The sequence below is a fragment of the Lolium perenne genome, chromosome 1 (genome assembly GCF_019359855.2).
Source record: "Lolium perenne isolate Kyuss_39 chromosome 1, Kyuss_2.0, whole genome shotgun sequence".
Taxonomy (NCBI): Eukaryota; Viridiplantae; Streptophyta; class Magnoliopsida; order Poales; family Poaceae; genus Lolium; species Lolium perenne.
Genome location: NC_067244.2, coordinates 3169638 through 3190043, shown reverse-complemented (window position 1 = coordinate 3190043; position 20406 = coordinate 3169638). Strand labels below are relative to the sequence as shown.

Sequence of the window (20406 nt, the reverse complement as noted above, 5' to 3'; positions counted from 1 at the left end):
AAAACACCCACTTTTCGGCACCTCAAAAATGGAAGATGGCTTTTTCGTGCGACGAAAAGGAAAACTTCCTCCTGCAACATCGTAAGACATCCCAAGATGCACATGTGTGCACAATTTTTTTCCGAGGCAGAACTGCTGAAGATGTCCTAGGGCGTGTGCACCAACGACATCTTCGAGAAGCTCCGCCACGGGAGATTTCCCAACCCTTTCCCCATCAATGTTACAGGAGATGGTGGCTTTAATGGGCTTGCGGGGAAATTTTTCCGAGGCGGAGTTTCCGAAGATATCCTAGGGCATGTGCACCAACGACATCTTCGAGAAACTCCGCCACGGTAGATTTCCCAACCCTTTCCCCAACAATGTTACGGGAGATGGAGGCTTTAACGGGCTTGCGGGGAAATTTTTCCAAGGCGGAGTTTCCGAAGATGTTCTAGGGCGTGTGCACCAACGACATCTTCGAGAAACTCCACCATGGGAGATTTCCCAACCCTTTCCTCTGGCCATGGGGATGAAGCTCCCTACCTTCTAGGTTGGCTTGTTGAGTTGCTTGCCATGGTGATTATCGACGCTCAGCTCCTTTTATAGGCAGGGCGCCGCTTCTCCTTCGTCTTATTCCTCCGACAGGGCGTCGAGCCTTATCTCATCGAGCAGTGCATCCACCCATGCCTCCTTATCATGCCGACAGCTTTAGTCCCGGTTGCACCCACCAACCGGGACTAAAGGTTACCCACACGTCCTTATCCCACTGACAGTTTTGTTAGATGACACAAAAAACCACCTTTAGTCCTGGTTGCACCCACCAGTCGGGACTAAAGGTTAGATGGCAGCTCTGGCTTCCTCTTCTTCGAGAAACTCGCCGAGCAGTGCGTCCACCCACGCGTCCTTATCCTACCGACAACTTTAGTCCCGGTTGGTGGGTGCAACCGGGACTTGGTTGCCCACGTTTAGTACCGGTTGCACCCACTAGCCGGGACTAATGGCAAAATGGTTAATACTTTGGAATAGTTAGAATAGTTATTTTACAAACCATAAAATAGTTTTAGATTAATTATAAATTTATTAGTTGTTCTAGTTATAGTTATAATTTATAGTACTTTATTAATTATAATTTATTAGTTATTTTTTAGTCATAGTTATAATTTTATTGGTTTTTAGGTATAGTTTTTATTATTTGTTATAGTTATAATTTATAGTATTTTATTAGTTATACTTTAGAATTTATAATTATTTATTAGATATATTTATAATTTATAGTATTTTATTATTACTTATAATGTATAGTTATAATTTTATTAGTTGTGTTGTGTTATTTAGTAGTTACAAATAGGGAAACATTGAAAGTTTAAAAAGGCGGGAAACATTGAAAGTTTCATTTTTTTTTGAAAAATTAACCTTTAGCACCGGTTCGTAAGGGTGCTAAAGGTTAATTGTGGCAGCCAAAAACACCCTTTAGCACCGGTTCGTGGCTGGAAGCGGTGCTAAAGGGGAACCGGTGCTAAAGGTAAGACCTTTAGCACCGGTTGGTGGCTGGAACCGTTGCTAAAAGGTCTTTAGCACCGGTTCCAGCCATGAACCGGTGCTAAAGGGTCTCCCTTTATAACCGCGCCTCCTCCTCCTTCCTCCCCCATTCGCACGATCGAGAAAACGTCTAAGGACCAGCGCGAGGAGCTCGAACGGCGCCGTCAGGCTGCCGGATTTCCGTGCCGCAGCCGTCCGCGCTGCCCGTCCGCGCCGCCGCCCATTCCGCTCCATCGATCCGCGCGCGCCGCTTCTTCTCCGCGCGCCGGCCCGGCCCGCATGCCGCCGCCTCCTTCTCCTCTGCCGCCGCCGCCTCTCTCCTCCGGCCCCGTCCGCCTCCGCGTCGACGCCTCCTTCTCCGGCCCGGCCGCCGGCAAGGTGAGCTCTCCACCTTTTTTCATTATTTTTATTAATTTGTTAGTTTATTTTTATTAGTTTAATTAGTTTTTATTAGTTTATTAGTTTGTTAGTTGAATATATGTATATATATATTTATTAGTTGAATGTATATATATATTGATTAGTTTTATTAGTTTGTTAGTTTATTAATTTGTTAGTTGAATATATGTTGAATATAATGCATATATATTTTGAATATATGTTTGAATGAATAATATATGTTGAATGTGAGATAATTTTTTTTCTTAGGTTTAATTTATTTGTTAGGTTTATATTATTAGTTAGTTTATTTTAGTTAGTTTAATTAGTTGTTAGTTTGTTTGTATAGTTTTTATTTAGTTTATTTTAGTTATAGTTTATTTGTTAGTTTATTATTTTAGTTAGTTTATTTGTACAATTAGTTAGTTTATTTGTTAGTTTATTTGTTAGTATATTAGTTAGTTTATTTTTTAGTAGTTTTAGTTAGTGTAATTTTATTAGTTTATTAGTTTATTATGTATAGTTTTTATTTAGTTGTTACAGTTATATTTATAATTTTATTAGTATAGTTGTGATGCCGATACCACACCCGCGTCGAGTTGGACTGGGCGGTGGCACCGTTCTGGAGCAGATGACCGGCGATGTCCGGGACTGGGCTCCGCCGGGCTGGCACTGAGAGGTGTTACCTTCCGGGGTGCACAGCTTGGTGAGGAATCCGGGCCCCGTCGTCGACCCGGATCTTCTTTGGTGGCGGTCGCGTGGGCCACGATTGGTGCGGAGGGAGCCGGCACCCGAGGAGGTGATACAGCAGCGTATCAGAGAGGAGGACGAGCATGTCCACCGTTACATGCATGTGTTAAACACCATGTATAGGGGCGGATGGGCGGTTATGCAGGGATCTCATGTCAGCTATGTTCCGGTTACTGTTCCGTATCTTTGGGTGACCACTGCCCGCGGCTCAGCACCCCGCGGCTCAGCACCCGGTCGACGTTGAGAGGAGTACTCTTGTAGCGGTGTATTAGGGTTCAATAAAAAATGGACCCGAGCTATATGTGTAACTCCAATCTTTGATCATGTTTTGAGCATTATCCTTAATTAATAGCTATATATATGTGTAACTCCAATCTTGATCATGTTTTGAGCATTATCCTTAATTACTGCTTCATTGTGTTTATAGCATTACAATAACTTGTAAGTATTTGCAGAAACTATGGAATGAGACCTAGAAAAGGAATACATCGCCGAGGACATATCCGTGATGATGAAGATGTCACCTCGCTTTATCTGAACCAATCCGGTGAGGGAGACGAGCAAAACCGTGGAGATGGCTCTGGTGGGGGAGATGAGCAAGACCAAAGAGATGGCTTCGGTGAGGGAGAAGGCGAGGACTCCGATGAGGGAGAAGTTGACGGTGAGGTGTATATATATGAATTAACTAAGCCTCCCGATTTGTGCGTATACATATATTAACGTTGTTTCTTCTTTTAGAACCCCCGATCGAGCAAATCTACTGCAAGTAAACGAGGCGCAGCCAAAAGGTTGGAAGAACATGAAAGGTTGACCATCACGGAAATCGCTAGAGATGGCGAACCGATTGCTCCCGCGGTTCACGCAAGAAAGTTTGTAAGTTAATGCGGAGTTCATTTGAGGGACATCATCCCGATCACCATTCAAGAATGGAAGAAAACAAAGACGGAAGGAGTTAGTTATGTCGACACGAGATCCGAAAAGGAGTTGTTTAGGAAGCTCCTGGTAAATTTCACCCTGCCGGAGCCAAATGAGGAAGAGCGTAGGAATGACAGGCCAGACCCTGAGGATCCCGAGCTGAATAACGTACATCGAAGAGTCAAGAAGTGGGCTCTGTCGAAGATGGCAACACAGTTCAACAGCTACAAGAAAAAATTGGACAAGGACTTTGCCCAGAAATAAAAGACTCCGCATTTCACCGGACCCTATGAGAAGATAAAAGACCAGTGGGACGAATTTGTGGCGTACGAATTTGTGGTCAGCAACCAATAAAAAAAATGCTTCTAGTAAGAAATACTTCCATAATTTGGGGCAAGGAGGCTACAAGGTTGGCAGGCCTAAGTGGAAGAAAATGGAGGACGACCTAATTCTTAAAGGGATCACTCCAGAGGTACTGAAATGGAGCCAGTGGGCAAGGGATTGGTTTTACGCGCATGGGGGCACGTTGGACTCACAAGGGAAATGTATATATACAGTAAGACATAAGGAAAACCCACTTCCCATCGAAGCCTTTAGAAGTGTAGAAAAGGAAGATGAAGAGGGGAGGTTCCATCCCGACAGAGAGAAGGACAAGCTCACACGCGCCATTGGGAATCCTGAACACCCAGGACGAACACGAACCACACCAGGCTCCAAACCGTGGTATATTGGGTTTCCTGCAGAAACGAAGAAATATCCCGATAGAAGCCGTCAGAGGAAAAAGGAAGTGGTTCAAGAATGCATTTCTAAGTTAGAAGAGGAAATAAGGGAGCATCGGGAATTATTCTCCCAGTATAGCCATCACTTGACCAGCCCACCTCAAGGTAATCCGCAGATAGAAGCTGCATTCGATGCTACCGGCCAGGAATCTCAGCGGAAAAGCAGCGTGGCTTCCACGGAGCTGCCGGTCGATGATGCGGATCAGGATCCGACGATGGCTCCTCGATACCCTGTGGATCATATCACGGAGTCGACACCTTGTGAGCTACATGTCAAAGTGATGAACATAACGCTCAAGGCGGCGGTCGGCTATGCCTTACCCATTGTACCTGATCAAAGATACCATTGCGGACCAGTTGCACATGGCTATGCTGTTGCCGGGGTGGATCAAGTTATGGATGGATATGCGCCGCTGAAGCTTGACTACCCTGCCGGTGGCGGGGATTTGCTAGAGCTGGGAGAAGCCAAGAACACTACTGTTCCATGGCGAAAGGAATTCATTGTGATTCCAAACTGGACGGCGCCAACAAGGTCTCCGTCGCCTATCCCATACTCTGCACCGCGCCAGCCTTCTCCACCGCTCCAGCCGTCTCCAGTGTGTCAGCCGTCTCCGTCGCCTCTCCCGTCTCCAGCGCGCCAGCCTTCTCCACCGCCGCAGCCCACACAGTCTCAGAGCCAAAAGCGGAAGCATACCATCACCGCTCCGGCAATGAGTCGTAACCGATCACCCAAACGTCGATAGGATCCCCTCCCAAGAGTACCTAAGGTTCCTCCCAAGAGACCTTACGACTATACAGAAGAGGAAAATGCGAAGATCGCAAAGGCACAATACATGGAAAGGAATTTTGGCAAGAAAAAGCCCGAGCCCCAGCCGCCTATACCTAAGGAAAAACTGATGAAGACAATAAAGAACCTTTATCAACCTGAGCCAAAGCTTTCATCAGACTATGACCGCTCTCTTCGCAAGTCAAATGAGGCAGCAAAGTCGCGGTCGAAAAGTAGTAAGGCAAAAGGGAAATCAGTTCCCCAGCTCGGAGACCAGAAAAACTCTTGCCCCCCCCCCCCCCCCCCGCTCGAAGTGTATCCCGATGTCCTGGAGTGCCTTGATCCGGAGATGGTAGCACTATACAAAGATGAGGCAGATGCTTGCGGTATGAGTATTCCTCAGTACTTAAGCCAGCTCGAATTCCCCACGGGTGATGTCCAATCAGCATACAAATACCGGTACGGGGAAGCTCTCGTCAGATCTGAGGAGGTGCAGCATCTACCAACACAAATGCGAAAACTGCATAAGTGGTACTTGGCTGCCTGTAAGGAAAGTCAGAACTGGATCATGCTAGCTATCAAAGATGAGCACTACGGGCGTGGAAATGATGTGATAAACATTGAATTTTTTGAATTATTTTAGTTATTCAATCAAGACACCCTCGACAAATCTTTGATCAGTGCCTACTATCTGTAAGTATTATTTATGTAATTAAGTCTCTACCGCGGCTCGTCCATTGCATGCATAATTATACTCACTATATTATGCAGAATGAAGATCCGAGAATGCCATTTAGGACAAATCTATGACATTGGGTTCATTGACCCATATACCGTGAATGAGCATAGTGTCCAACGCTTTACCAAGGACACAGAGGATAACTTGATATCGGCGTTAAGGCAACACACACACAGAAGGGAAATACTATTTCCTTACAACTTTCAGTGAGTGTTACCATCTTGGACACATTAAATCTATTTCTCTTACTCAATGTTAAGTGTAATTGATGAGTTATGCATGTGCGCAGGTTTCACTTTATCCTGCTAATCATTGAACCTGATGCTGGAATAGTAGAAGTCATGGACTCGAAAAGTAAACCCCTTGCGGCGTGGGGAGACATGGCTGAGATCCTCCAGAGGTAATTTCAATCATTAGGACTGTATATCATCAATTTTTTTTCCCGATATCAAGTAATTCATAACTCTTTTATTCATTTTCTTTGCCGGGAAGGGCTTGGAAACGGTTCACCAAGAAGGCTCCGGGTGTGTGGAAAACCAAGCCTGAAATTAAACATATACCGGTAAGTACTACTAGCTAGGCCCGTGCATCTCTTTGATTCTAGTTTCAATACCATTACCATCATTGATTATTATTTTGATTGAACTCTGTTCTCGTAAAGTGCTTGAGGCAACAAGACGGGAATAATTTATGTGGATTCTACGTTTGCGAGTTCATCCGCCAGACGACCCACCAGACGGGGAGAATTTTATAACAACTTGAAGTACGTAAACAACATTCATAATTTTATTTTATCACCATCGATCAATTGTGTTGTGCTTCATTCATATATATATATATATATATTGACCACCTTCTTTAAATTATTAGATCGAACGGTTGCGGGACGGTCTTCTAGCAACCGAGCGTGTACGAGCAATTCAAGAAGAATTGGCGGGATTCTTACTTCAGCAAGTCATAGATCCAAACAGAGAATACCATCAGCGCCCAATCGATTTTGGAAACCGATGATCCATAGAAATTCTATTGTACACAAATATGCATGAACGTGTGTACCGTACCATTATGTAATATGTTCAGCCAAGCACGATGAAAGAGGTCACTTCGATCCATATATTCATAACGTTGTTTTTGTGTAATATAATGGTTTCCTATATGTGTGAATTAACGTGTTTCAAATGGGGCGTGACCACAGAATCTGCCGCGGCAGCGTTCTGGTGAACTTCCCTGCCGTGGCAGCGTTTTGGTGAACTTCCCTGCCACAACAGAGTCTGCAGCGGCAGGGAAGCGCCCCAAAACGCTACCGCGGTAGAAACCTATAGCACCGGTTCGTGTCCTTCAGCACCGGTTTGTAACTGAACCGGTGCTAAAGGGGGGGGGGGGGGGGCTTTAGCACCGGATGCGTTGCACCGGTTGGGCAACCGGTAAAAAAGGCCCTTACGAACCGGTGCTAATGCCCCGTTTTCCACTAGTGTGATCGAAGTCCACAAGTAGCCGAGCATGACCAACATCAAATTCAACCTTCTCCTTTTTAAGCACTTTAACCATAGAAAGGGCATGGTCACATTCTTTATTGAGTTTTGAAATGTTCAAGTTGTGTGACACTTCCAGATTTGCCACACTCTCTTCAAGAGTGATCCTCAAGTTTTGCCCTTCTTCAAGAGCTTGAGATAGAGAAGCTATCTCATCGGCGGCGTCTCGTTCATGCCCTTCCTTCTCCTCAGGAAGATCTTGTGCTTCACCTAGTTGGTTCATGAGAGACTCCACATGCCTCTTGGTTTCCCCTTGCATGTTAGTCAAGAATTCATCCAATCTAACAACCTCAACTTTTACCTTGACACTACTGGAAACTACGGAAATTTTTGGTCGTTACTAGTAAGACTGGCCACTCCAACGTCTAGCTTTGGCCCGTGAGACTTCCGCGATGACCAGAGGGTTTGCCCGTCAGTAAAATACCCTCGGTTGTGGTCATTGTTGATCAATAGCTTATTTTTCAGAGTAATTAGTGATTGTGTAACTTCTACCTCGAGAAAAAAGGATAAATATCACTATGACTAGGGAAGAAGATAAATACCGATCTATTATGTATAGGTTTCATAACCTAATATTGAGATAAAGTACCGCCTCAGTGACCATAGGCACGCAGGTGATGAGTGTTGTACAGCCGATTGTGATCAACAATCTGGCTAGCAAAGGGCCAATTCTTACAATCGCGCCAAAACCCGTGGCTAATGATCATGAAGCCAGTAGAAACAAAGGACCTGCTCCTCCCAAGGAGAAGAAGCCAATTGATCCAAAATATACTCAACCTGTATGGTGTCCTCCCGGCTTAACGAAGACACAGAAGAGGAAGCTGCAATGGCTGAGCAATCAAGACAAGGCGGAGAAGGAAGCTGAGCGTCTTAGAGACGAACAATTCGAAATTATTCATCCCAGAATGCCTTCTCAAGTTTGGGTGTCTAAGCCAACTGACTTAGTTGCAGCTAACCCAGCTCCAGCTCTGGCTGAAGGAAACTCAGCTGTTACCACAACTATGGAGGTTGATCCGGCTTCAGTCCAATCTGTGGTCAACTCGGATTTGGTTTCGGCTTTGGCTGGAGCGATTAGTCAGTCCCTGATGGAGACCGAAGAAGACTTGATCATCCCCATGCCAATCACTCAAGTTACCTATTCCTCATGGGCTGATGAAGTGGAGGAAGCAGATTTGCAGGCTCTAAATGAGTTGGCAGAGACAACATCTCAAGCGGAATCAACACCTAAGGCGGAATCATCATTTAAGGTGGAATCAACACCTAAGGTGGAATCAGCAGCTAAGGCGCATGAGCCGGATGAAGAAGAGATGGTGTATTACGCTGCATCGCCAGCTCGCATGGATATCAACCTGGTTTATTATCTACCAGCTGAATTCCGTGCTGTTGACGAAGATGGAGAGGTAGCTCAAATTGACTTCGGACCTAGAGATGCCATTTTTTAGAAGCCAATGGAACCGGCTAAACATCTGAAACCTCTGTACATCAGGGGACACGTCAACGGGAAGCCGGTTTCTAGGATGATGGTTGATGGTGGTAATGTAGTAAATCTCTTGCCATATTCGGTCTTCAAGAAACTGTAGCTGGAAGATGCCGACTTAATGAAGACCATTATGGTACTAAACGGATTCGAATGAATGGAAGGAGTAGAAGCCAAAGGCATGATTAGCCTAGAACTTAACGGAGGCAGCAAGACTTTGGCCACAACCTTCTTCGTTGCTGATGTGCAAGGGAAATACAATGTACTGTTGGGCCGTGATTAGATTCATGCCAACCAATGTGTGCCTTCTACAATGCACCAGCAACTCATCCAATAGGTGGACGATGAAGTGGAGATTGTCTGCACTGATGATTCGGCTTTTATTGCCTTAGCCGAAGCGCCGATCGACTGGCAGCATCCCAATGCTACGTGTCTATCAGGACGTGACCTGTCCGAGTTTGATTTCCTAAGTGCAACCAGGGACGGATTCGTGCCAGTTTCTCTAAAGCCGGTTGAGGGTAATCGTCTCCGCCTATATTAGTCAGATGAATCCCAACGATGAAAAATATTGGGCCAACAGGAACTATATGTACGAATCAATTGAAGAGCCAGATGGCATAGACAAGTTGGGTCAGGGCGTTACGTCGGCCGATCCTCTGGAAGCGGTAGATATTGGAGATGGCACAGTTCTAAGGCCGACGTATGTTAACAAAAACCTGGAAGCTGATTATAAGGCGGAAATAATCTGGCTAATTAGGGAATATGTAGACTGCTTCGCGTGGAAGTATCATGTGATGCCCGGGTTAAGCCGAGAGTTGGTCAAACATCGGTTGCCCATCAAAGCCGGCTTCAAGCCTCATAGGCAGCCGGCTAGGAAGTTCAATCCAAAGATCTTGACCGGATCAAGGCGGAAATTGAATGACTTTCGAAGGCGGATTTTATCCGGCCTTGCAAATATGCTGAGTGAATCTCCAGTATCATGCCAGTAGAAAAGAAGGGATCCAACAAGATTAGGGCATGCATAGACTTCAGAGATCTCAACAAAGCCACGCCCAAGGATGAATATTCTATGCCCATCGCTGACATGCTTATCAACCATGCATCAGGGCACAAAGTCATCAGTTTCTTAGACAGCAACGCGGGGTACAACCAAATTTTTATGGCCAAAGAAGATTCGGCTAAGATAGCGTTTCATTGCCCTGGTTTTGTTGGTTTGTTTGAGTGGATAGTCAGGACTTCCGGACTAAAGAATGCTGGCGCCACCTACCATAGAGCAATGAACCAGATATTCCACGACCTCCTTGGAGTCATACTGGAAGTTTACATAGACAACGTTGTTGTTAAGTCAGACGCTGAGTTACATCACCTGGCCAACTTACGTCTAGCGTTCGAAAGGATGAGACAGTATGGACTGAAGATGAATCCGTAGAAATGTGCCTTTGGTTTGTCAGCCGAAAAATTCTTGGGCTTCATCGTACATCAGCATGGCATAGAGATTGACCCATACAAAATAAAGGCTATCCAGAAAGTTCAAGCTCGGACTTGCAAAAAGGATATGCAGAAGTTTCTCGGCAAGGTAAATTATTTCAGAAGATTTATAGTCAACCTAGCCAGAAAAATTGATGCCATCACCCCGATCCTTGGGCTGAAGAACGACGATGAATTCACTTGGGGGGTAAGACAACAAGAGGCATTCGAAAAGATCAAGACATGTTTATCATATCCTCCGGTTCTGAGAGCGCAGTCTCATAGGAAGCCGTTCCGCCTTTATATTGCCACCAAGGAGAAAGTCATTGGCGCCGTCTTAACCCAGGAAGCCGAAGGCAAGGAGTGTGCCATCACATACTTAATTCAGCATTTGCTGGATGCCGAGTCTAAGTACAGCTTCATCAAAAGGTTGTGCCTGTGTTTGTACTAAGCCTGTACAAAGCTGAGACATTACCTGATGTCCAGTGACCGCGTAGTTCCGTGCCAGACCGATGTTATCAAATACATATTAAGCCGATTCTCAGTGGATGGATCGGAAAATGGGCATACGCGTTGGTCGAGTATGATTTGGCTTATGAATCTACCAAATCTATGAAAGGCCAAATTTAAGCCTACTTCATCGTGCAACATCGTGTTAGTGAGGAGCAAGACCAAGTTATTTCCGCCTTGAACCTTGTTTCCTTGGTACCATGGAGGTTATACTGACGGATCAGTTTGTAGCAGCGGCCAAGGACTCGACGTTGTATACATATCTCCAACTGGTATCATATTTGAGGCCTCTTTCTGACTAGAATATAATTGCACTAACAATCTAACCGAATATGTAGCACTGCTATTTGGGCTGGAGTTTCTAGTTTCTGTAGGGGTTACTCATATTGAGGCATACGGTGATTCATTGCTGATCGTACACCATGTATCCAAGGTATTACAATGCCTAGATGGATCACTCAATGTTTACCTCGACAAGTGTCTGGACATTATATCCGCCTTGGATTACTTCAGCATAGCTCATGTGTCCAGACAGGACAATTGGCTTGCCAATGAGTTGGCACAACAAGCATCCAACTATCACGTTAGTCGTGGCATTTTCTTCATATCAGAAAAGTTGATGCTTACTTTTTCTAACTTCAAGGAGACCGACGTATGCATAGCCAATTTGCATGCTAAATCGGCTGGTGGAAAGATACCCCTAGCCTGCCAAAAATCTTCCTTGCCTATTGAATCGGCTGATGACGGGATATCTGAAGACTTTCAAAATTCCACCTTGACTGCTGAATCGATTGACGATGGGATATCTGAAGTTTTTTGAAAATCCGCCTTGCCTGCTGAGTCTGTTGGTGATGAAATATCCAAAGACCTTCATAAATCTGATTTACGTGCTGAGTCGGATGATGGCAGGAGATCTGAGAGCAGAAAAATATCCGACTGGGGAAGCCCATCATCACCTATCTACGGGATCCAAGGTAGAAAACAGATAAGGTGGTTCGGCGGCTGGCTATTAAATATGCACTGGTCGGTTTGCTCTTGAAGTTCTTAGACGAAGATCAGGCTAGAGTCGACATGGGAGAGGTACATGACGGCTTATATGGTACTCATCAGTCGGCCCACAAGATGAAATGGATGCTATGGTGAGCCGGATTTTATTGGCTGACTATGATCAATGAGTGCTTGAGATACTACAGAGGGTGCAAAGTGTGCCAAGAGTTTGGAGACATTCATCTGGCGCCGACTTCTATGCTCAATCCTATCATAAAACTATGGCCTTTCCGAGGTTGGGCGCTCGATTTTATCGCATGATCTACCTTGCTTCATCAAACGGGCATCGGTCTGTGTTGGTGGCCACTGATTACTTTAAAAAGTGGTCTGAAGCAGTACCTCACAGAAATGTGACTCACAAGGAGGTGATCTAATTTATATCCGAGCACATTGCTCATTGGTTCGGCATAACCCAAACTCTCACTACAGATCAAGGGACATCCTTCATGGCGACGGAGGTCAAGAAGTTTGCCGAATCACATGGGATCAAGATGCTCAGTTCATCTCCTTACTACGCTTAAGCCAATGGACAAGCCGAGTCTACCAACAATGTTTTGATCAAGCCTATCAAGAAGAAAATTGAGGATCATCCAAGGCGATGGCATGAGGTGTTATCAGAAGCGTTGTGGGCACATAGAATTTCAAGGGATGGAGCGACCAGAGTTACTCCCTTTGAGTTAATCTATGGACAAGAGGCCGTCTTACCCGTGGAGGTAAATCTGGCCGCCTTAAGGTTTGCTCATGAGAACTACTTATTGGTTAAAGACTACCATGATCTCATGATGGACAGATCGACGAAGTGGCCGATAAACGCTTGGTGGCCTTACAAACTATTGAGAAGGAAAAGTTGCGGGTGGCTAAGACATACAACAAGAAGGTCCGCCTTAAAGAATTCCATCGGCGACCTGGTCTGGAAAACTATCGTGCCGATCAGTTCTAGAAGCCAGAAATTTAGCAAGTGGTCACCTAACTGGGAAGGGCCTGTATGGATCGCAAGGATCGTACCTGGCAACTCATATTTGGTGGAATCTATGGAGGGAAGCATGCTTCCTCATGCTATCAATGTAAAATACCTGAAGAAATTTCACCCATGTGTGTGGCAATCCGGCTAAACACTCAAGACAGCTGATATACACATATCATCCTCAGTAGAAATATGGCCGATGAGCTTAAGTATCGCCCTTAGACAAGCTCTACATGGATTATTTTCTGGCACACAAGCTCTGCCAGAAAACAGGGGGCGTATGTTAGCACCCATTTCGGGTCGCCTGTCGGCTAAGCAAGACGGACCTGCTGACGACTAAGAAGCTAGATGGACGTGTCTGGTTTTGAGCTAGATTTAGGAGCAAGCCGGATTGTTGGCCACCTTGGTCCCAAGGCGGAATCATGGCCACCTTAGGTCTAGGCTAGATTTGTGGCTATCTAAGCCCAAGGCGGATTTGGCCACTATAGACCCAAAGTGGATTTGCCACCTTAGGCCCAAGCCAGCTTGGCGAGGAAGGAAGGCGCATGAACTTGAAGAAATCTAGGAGTCACGCCAAGAAGGAAGGCTAAATGAGGTCACCTTATGCCCAAGCCGGATTCATGACCACCTAAGGTCCCAAGGTGGATTCATCCCACCTAAGGTCCAAGGCGGATTTGGCCACCTTAGGTCCAAGACAGATTCTAGGCCACCTTAGGTCCAAGGCAGATTTTGGACCACCTAGGTCCAAGGCAGATTCTGGCCCACTTTGAGTCCAAGACGGATTCTGGACCACTTTAGATCCAAGGCAGATTCTGGACCACCTTGGGTCCAAGGAGGATTCTGGACCACCTAAGGTCCAAGGAGGATCCTAGACCACCTTGGGTCCAAGGCGGATTCTGGACCACCTTAGGTCCAAGGCAGATTCTGGACCACCTTAGGCCCAAGGCAAAATTTTGGTTGCCTTGGCCTAGACGGAAGCCGGCGGACGCCCGAAGACCAAAATCTACGTAACTCATGCCACTAGTGGAAAACAAGCCTTTAGCACCGGTTGCCCAACCGGTGCAACACAATCGGCACTAAAGGCTCCCCCTTTAGCACCGGTTGGTGTACCACGTGGTGGCAGCTGAGGGCTCGAGCGGGAGGACCTTTAGCCCATGTTCGTAACATGAACCGGTGCTAAAGGGTCTGCCGTGGCAGGAAAATGCCCCAAAACGCTGCCGCGGCAGAACCCTCTTTTTCTATTTTTTTTATCCAATTTTTTTCCTAATTATTTTCCACTCCCTCTTTTTCTATTTTTTTCAGAATTTCTAGTATTTCAATTATTTCTAGTCAAATTACTTACTCGTGGTCAAACTTCCCGCTCGGTCACCCATCCTCCCACTACTCCAGCACTAGCACGCTTAACTTCCGAGTTCCTTCCCGTCCCGCTTCCAAGTGATTCGCGCGCATGTTATTGATACTAGTATCATATCAATCCTATTAACATGTTGGTCACGATATCACACTTCTTTATTGTTTGAATTCCAAATAATTCTTTTCATAAACAAAAGTAATGATGTAATAATAATCGTGAATAAATAAATAAACAATAAATTTTTAATTTTTATTTATTTTTTTCATTTTTTTGCAAAACCTAAAACCTGAAAATTTGAAAATCTAAAAAGTGGCTAACCTTTATGGTTAAGTAATAGTAATCTTTATGCAGGAAGCAATTATTAATTTAATTTTTTTAAAAAAATAAAAATTAAAAAATCCTTAATTTCTGGCAAAAACTAAAATCTTCATTTATTCATATTTCCATTTGGAATTTTGAGAATCTAAAAAAATGCCAATTGGGTAAGCCCTGGTGAATTTGGATGTAACATTCTCCCACGATCATTTTGATATATTATACATTTTTTGCGACGTCGTATGCAAAAGTTAATGCCATTTTACCTTTTTCTAAACTTTTTTTGCAAAAACAGTCGAAATTCAAATTTGTTAATTTCCCCTAATAGTTGGTTGCGTAACATACAGGAATCTCAAAAGATTTTATTTTTTGAATTTTCTATTATTTTCTTTTATATTTTACAAAGCTAAAAAAGGCGATCCACTAGGTGGGGGGGGGGGGTGGATTTGGAGGAGAGCAAAAAAACCTAAAAAGCCTTTTACACCGGTTCGTGCCATGAACCGGTGCTAAAGGGTAGACCTTGGTGCGACTTCACGTAGATTTTGCCAGAGATCGAAAACCGAGCTTGGTGCGGTCTAACCTGGCCAAGTTCAGCCCATAGTTGTCAGAACCTCCGACGGGGTCCCTCCCGAGGAACTGGGGCTTCGGGTCTCAAAAAGAACTAGGTGGATTGTCTTGCGTATCGCGCTTCCGGCCAGCCTCCTTCGACATGAGTTGCGGCGTATCACCCTCGGCGTCGAGGGTGCACCAGGACGTGCCAATGTAATGCGGAATTTGCAAGGTCTTGCATCAAGGCAGTAGCTTCTCGGCGCAAGCCAGAAATATTGCGGTCTAGCATCAAGGCGTAAACTTTTTGTCCTAACAGAAGGGCTAGCTATGGTTAAGCGGTAGTGAGCAAGCACTAAACGACCTATAGAGACACGCTACAACTTCCGTCTAACAGAAGAAGGTAGAGCGTATCAAACTAACTAAATACTAAAGGTAACAACCAATTATAACACAACCTTTCATCACCCCCTCGATTGACCCATGAGCAAGCAATCCCAAAGACACTCACACGGTTGGCAATTTTATAGGTTATTTTTGAAGTAGTACTAACTTACTAGTCAAGTTATTATTAATTATGTGTAAGTTGTCTATGATCGAGTTAAACATCTTCAAGTCGTCCATAATGATGGACAATGCTTTTCAAAAAGATTTAACCCTGCAGTGGTGCGCCAATATTCCCATACATGATCGATCAACCGTTGTTGCCTACGATAAGCGTACTTCTGAAAGACACACAGGCAGGATGTCACAACACGACTGTTTCCATCTCTTAAAGAAAGTCCCAGGAGCCATCCAACTGAGTTACCTGTATCATAAGTCCAGCCGAGGCTCAGACACGGACTCAACCGTTGCACGATTGGCTAGGAAAGTTCTGAGCCCAACGGGATGACCATCTTCGCAAAACGACCCGCATCTATATGAGTGCAAGCAACGTTAAAGTATACAGGTAACAGATATAGATAAAAACATGAAAGTAACATGCATATGCGTATGTCGAATGGAAATCCTGAACTAAGGCCCTTGGACAATCTCACGGATCAGGTAGTAAGCCGAGGGGCCCCCATAAAACCCCCCACGTGTGGTTAGTGCGCTCATTCTTAGATCAGATAACAAGAACTCATGTCCTAAGGCAGCCCAAGTGGAACAAATGGCCAATGCTTTTGCATGGCCTCCCACCTTTTCTGTTTCATTATTATTATTATCCCAAGAAACACAACTTATCATGTTAAGTTATTAAAATAAATCAAGTGGAAAAATATCTAAGCATAAGGAAGTATAACAACATGACTTGACTCAAAAACCCTAAGCATGCTTACTACGATGAGCAAGGTAGCAAAAAAACAAGCACAAAGGGTTTGCTAGGATCTGGAGGATAAGGCAATAGAATGGTGACAAAAGTAGGCCATGCATCACATAGGATTCGCGGACTCTCTAAAGCATCGGTAACCTAGAGCATGAAAATGAGAGAGGCATAGGTTGTATGAGCATGAGCAAGGGGGAGTGCTTGCCTGGCAAGTCTGTAGTCTGGTACGAGGCCTACTCCTCAGAGGTAGGGTAGTCATAGATGTCGGCGACCTCCTTGGAACCGGTGTCTATCGAGAAAAACCAAGCACACATGGGTGAGGAGAGACAGTCAATACATGGCATAGTGCAATGCAAACAATTGATGATGGCATGGCAAGTTAAGTTATCCAAGTTAACACTAATGCATGGGAGATCAAATTAAATGTGGTCACTTGCATTAGTAATAGAAAGGATGCAAAACCCCATGTTAAAGAAGGTTTAAATTGGTGATCCTATTTAGAATGTGGTCAAAATTGTTTAAATATGCATGAAAATGAGATATTTGGATTCCTTGCATTATCCTGATAATTTTAGACATATTATTTGCATTATTTGGAGTTGTAGAACCCAAGATAAGAATTTTGCAAGTTTTATTATCAAAGAAAAGCATTTAATTTATTGGAAAAAACTTAGGTTGTTCAAAAAGAAAAACAGATGACATATTTGTATTCCTCAGATTTTTTTGATCAATTTAGATATATTATTTGTCAAATTTGAGTTTAAATTGCAAAAGATATGGAGGTTTGAATTGCAGGAACTAATCTGCAATTTCTGAAATTTCAAAATGGTCCAAAATAGGTTTGCAACGCGGGTGGATCTAGCCAGAGAGGATGACTGGTGGGGATGGTAACATGTGGCTGCCAACGTGGCAGCACGCTGCTATGCTGGCCACCACGGTCACTGAGCGGTGGGGGCCGCCTATCGGTGGCGGCAAAAGAGGTTGGTTATTTAACCCCGCGGGGCTGGGGTTCAAACCCTCATCTATGCGGGGGAGGAGATGTACCATAGCCACTAGGCTACGGTTTGGCTGTTGAACAAAAGGAGGCGCCCGGCCTTTGAGGTAGGCCAGGCGATGAGCTGGGCCAATGGCCGCTACGGCTGTCGGAGCCGACGACGAAGACCAAAGCGGGGTTGTTGGCGTTGTTGGCCTGGCCAGAGAAAGACAGAGACGACGGTGGGGAAGTAGCTGAGGACAACCGATGGAGTGTAAGAAGAGCTTGGCGACGTCCTGGGCAGCTTCGGCTCCAATGGCGGTGGCTCAGTCGACGACGATGGTGGTGGCTCTCTCGGGTGAGGTGGAGAAGAGATGGGAGAGCACGAGAGAGGACAGCGCGAGGTGGAGAGGAGCTAGGGTTCGCCCAAGGGCTCCTGGCGAGCTTATAAGGAGGGGAAAGGAGGCGAGGGTGGGTGAATGATCGAGGAGAAGGGCGACATGGCCTTGGTGGCATCGCGCCGTATGCAGTGATGTCGGCCAGAGGAAGTCGACGAACATGAGCTTCTCTCGAGAAGAGGTAAGATGGGCTTCGGGTTTGGTTTGAGCCCAAAGCTGGCCTAGGCCAAAAGAGTGGTGCCAGCCTTTTTCATTTTTATTTTTATCTTTCTTTTTCTTTTTTTCTATTTTGGTACTTCTGTTTTCTTTTTCAAACTAGTTTTGAATTTTGGAGAGAAGAAAAAATATTTTTGGAAATTTTTGAAAAGTCCATAAATGAGTTTTGTGATCCCTGCAAGTTTTTCAAACATTGATTCCAAAGTTTAAATTCAAACTTATCTTTGAATTTTTGTTTTGAACCTTTAAGGAATTTTCATAAATCCAAAAATATTGTTTTTAGGTTTAGGGTTTTCGAGACCTCAGGACCCAAAACAAAAATATGTTTGAAGGAGTGAGTGAGAGAGAGAGAGAGAGAGAGGGAAGATTTAGGGTCTGACTTATGTCACATGTGTTAACTTTGTATGCAAGTTTTGAAAGTAAATAAAAGGTGACATGAGATTATGTTGATGATGATGATGATGCTATGATGATTTCATTATGCAAAACAAACAAGAAAAGGACAAAGGGATTACTCGTGGGATGTTACATACAATTTGTGAGGAAAAATACCAAACTTATAATATTTTGGATATATTTCGCAAAGAAAATTTCAAATCCCGCATAAAGGTTTTCCAAAATTTAAAAAATGTCTAAACTTTCTTTAAATCCCAAACCCCTCTCTTTCTATTTTCTACTCCCTTTCTTAAATTATTTTGGGAAAAAGGAAAAGAACAAGAAAAAAAGAGGCAGCCTTACCTAGCCCACCTTGCAGCCCGATCCAGCCCAAGCCACCCCGGGCCCAACTCCCCACCGTTCCAGCCAACCCTAGCCCCCGCCGATGCCGCACCCCGCCTCAGCTTCGAGCCCCAGCCCCTGCCGGCTCTCCTCCTTGCTTCCCCGACCTAGGCCAAGCCCAATAGCAGCCGCTCCCCGCCTCTGTCTCTCGTCCCCGACTTTCCTCTCCCTCTCGCGCCCGCACCTCTTCCGGCTCCCAACGCTGCCATACCTCACCATGGCCACGCCAATGCCGTGACGCCGTCGACCTCTCTCCGGCTCGCCCGCGTCTGGCTGCCAACCCGCCCCCGACCTCTCCGAATCTGCTTGAAACTTCTATGATGATATGTTATTTTTTGCAGAGAGGGATATGTCATTTTTTTGCAGAGACCTGGTGTACTCGGTATCGTCATTATATTAATATATTACACTTTATCAAAATCAAAAAAAAAATGATGATATATAATTTCCTATTGCCACATCCCTTTAGCTACCCATCACTGTTGCTTAACCTACAGTATTTTTTCTACTTTTCCACTCTAAATAAATGTAATTTATTTTACAAGGTGCATGTGTCTATCATGAAAGCAAACTGTTTTCTTTCCGTTCAAAGCACGGGAGATTTCACTCGGCAAAGAAGAAGAAAAAAGGAGGTAGAGAAACAGTATGCTAATAAAATTCCATTGTGCTACAATAGTTTGATATGTTACAACTGAAAGTAAATAAATTAAATGTTATGCTAATAAAATGTGCTAATTTCAGGAATTCCCTCGCAGGATGATTTTGATAAGTTGAATTTAAAAAAATGTAAAAAGAGGATGTATTTTATGGGGATCAGCACGTACGTGTTTAGCCAAACGGGTGGTATTTTTATTGCAAACCATGAGAATTACAGCATTATTTATATTAATAATATTACACACTTACATTACACACATATGACACATATGTGTAGCCAGCTAGCTAGCTCGCTGGCGTTTAACGTAGCATCCAGATCGAGTAGAGGTCTGCATTCTGGATGGGTAGAGTACGTAACTAGCTGCTAGCTCGATATATACGTTTACAAGTGATTGATTCATGGCTCGTTGGGCGCGAGGCCGATGTAGACGCCGAGGTCAACGTGGCTCTTCCCGGAGCGGCCGAAGAAGCCGACCACCTTGCCATTCCTGAGCGGCATGCTGAAGGTCGTGTGCTCCAACGGAGCGCCGACCTCGTACGTGTGCTGGTTGGTGACCAGTTTGAGCGAAAATAGGGCGGAGTCATCGGCGGTGCCGCTCAGCTCGTAAAGGTACTCGCCGGGACCCATCTGTATGTTCGTGATGGTGTGTTTCGGGTCGGCATTGCCCCAGGGGCCGACGTGGATGGGCCCCCCGTTCTGGTCGACGTACACCAGGGACTGGGGCACGCTGCCGATGGGGATGTCGCGAGGCTCTCCCCCCCAGTGCACCCCATGGAACAACACTCACCGCGATCTGCATACAACATCCATGCATGCATGCATCACAAAATAAACAAGTCAGTTAATTACCGCCATATTATGGCTCTACTTCAACATGCATGTATGCATTTCTGTGTATATACATAGCCTTACCGCCATATTCTCGAGCTACTACGACAAAAAAACTGAGTCTGAAGAGTGTGTGCGTGTGTTTGCTAGTTGCGATGACCAAATGACGATGGAAGGCCACCTATTTACAGGG

The 20406-nt window shown here is 44.9% G+C and overlaps 1 long non-coding RNA gene across 1 annotated transcript in view; it reads right to left on the bottom strand.

Moving 5' to 3' along the window:
• The window catches only part of LOC139835918 (uncharacterized), an 87341-nt gene extending 67256 nt beyond the window's left edge, over window positions 1-20085 (bottom strand). Inside the window, exon 1 of the long non-coding RNA XR_011751244.1 lies at window positions 19690-20085. This is a non-coding gene — a long non-coding RNA (uncharacterized lncRNA). The remainder of the gene's footprint in view (window positions 1-19689) is intronic.
• Between the last annotated feature and the right edge of the window lie 321 nt (window positions 20086-20406).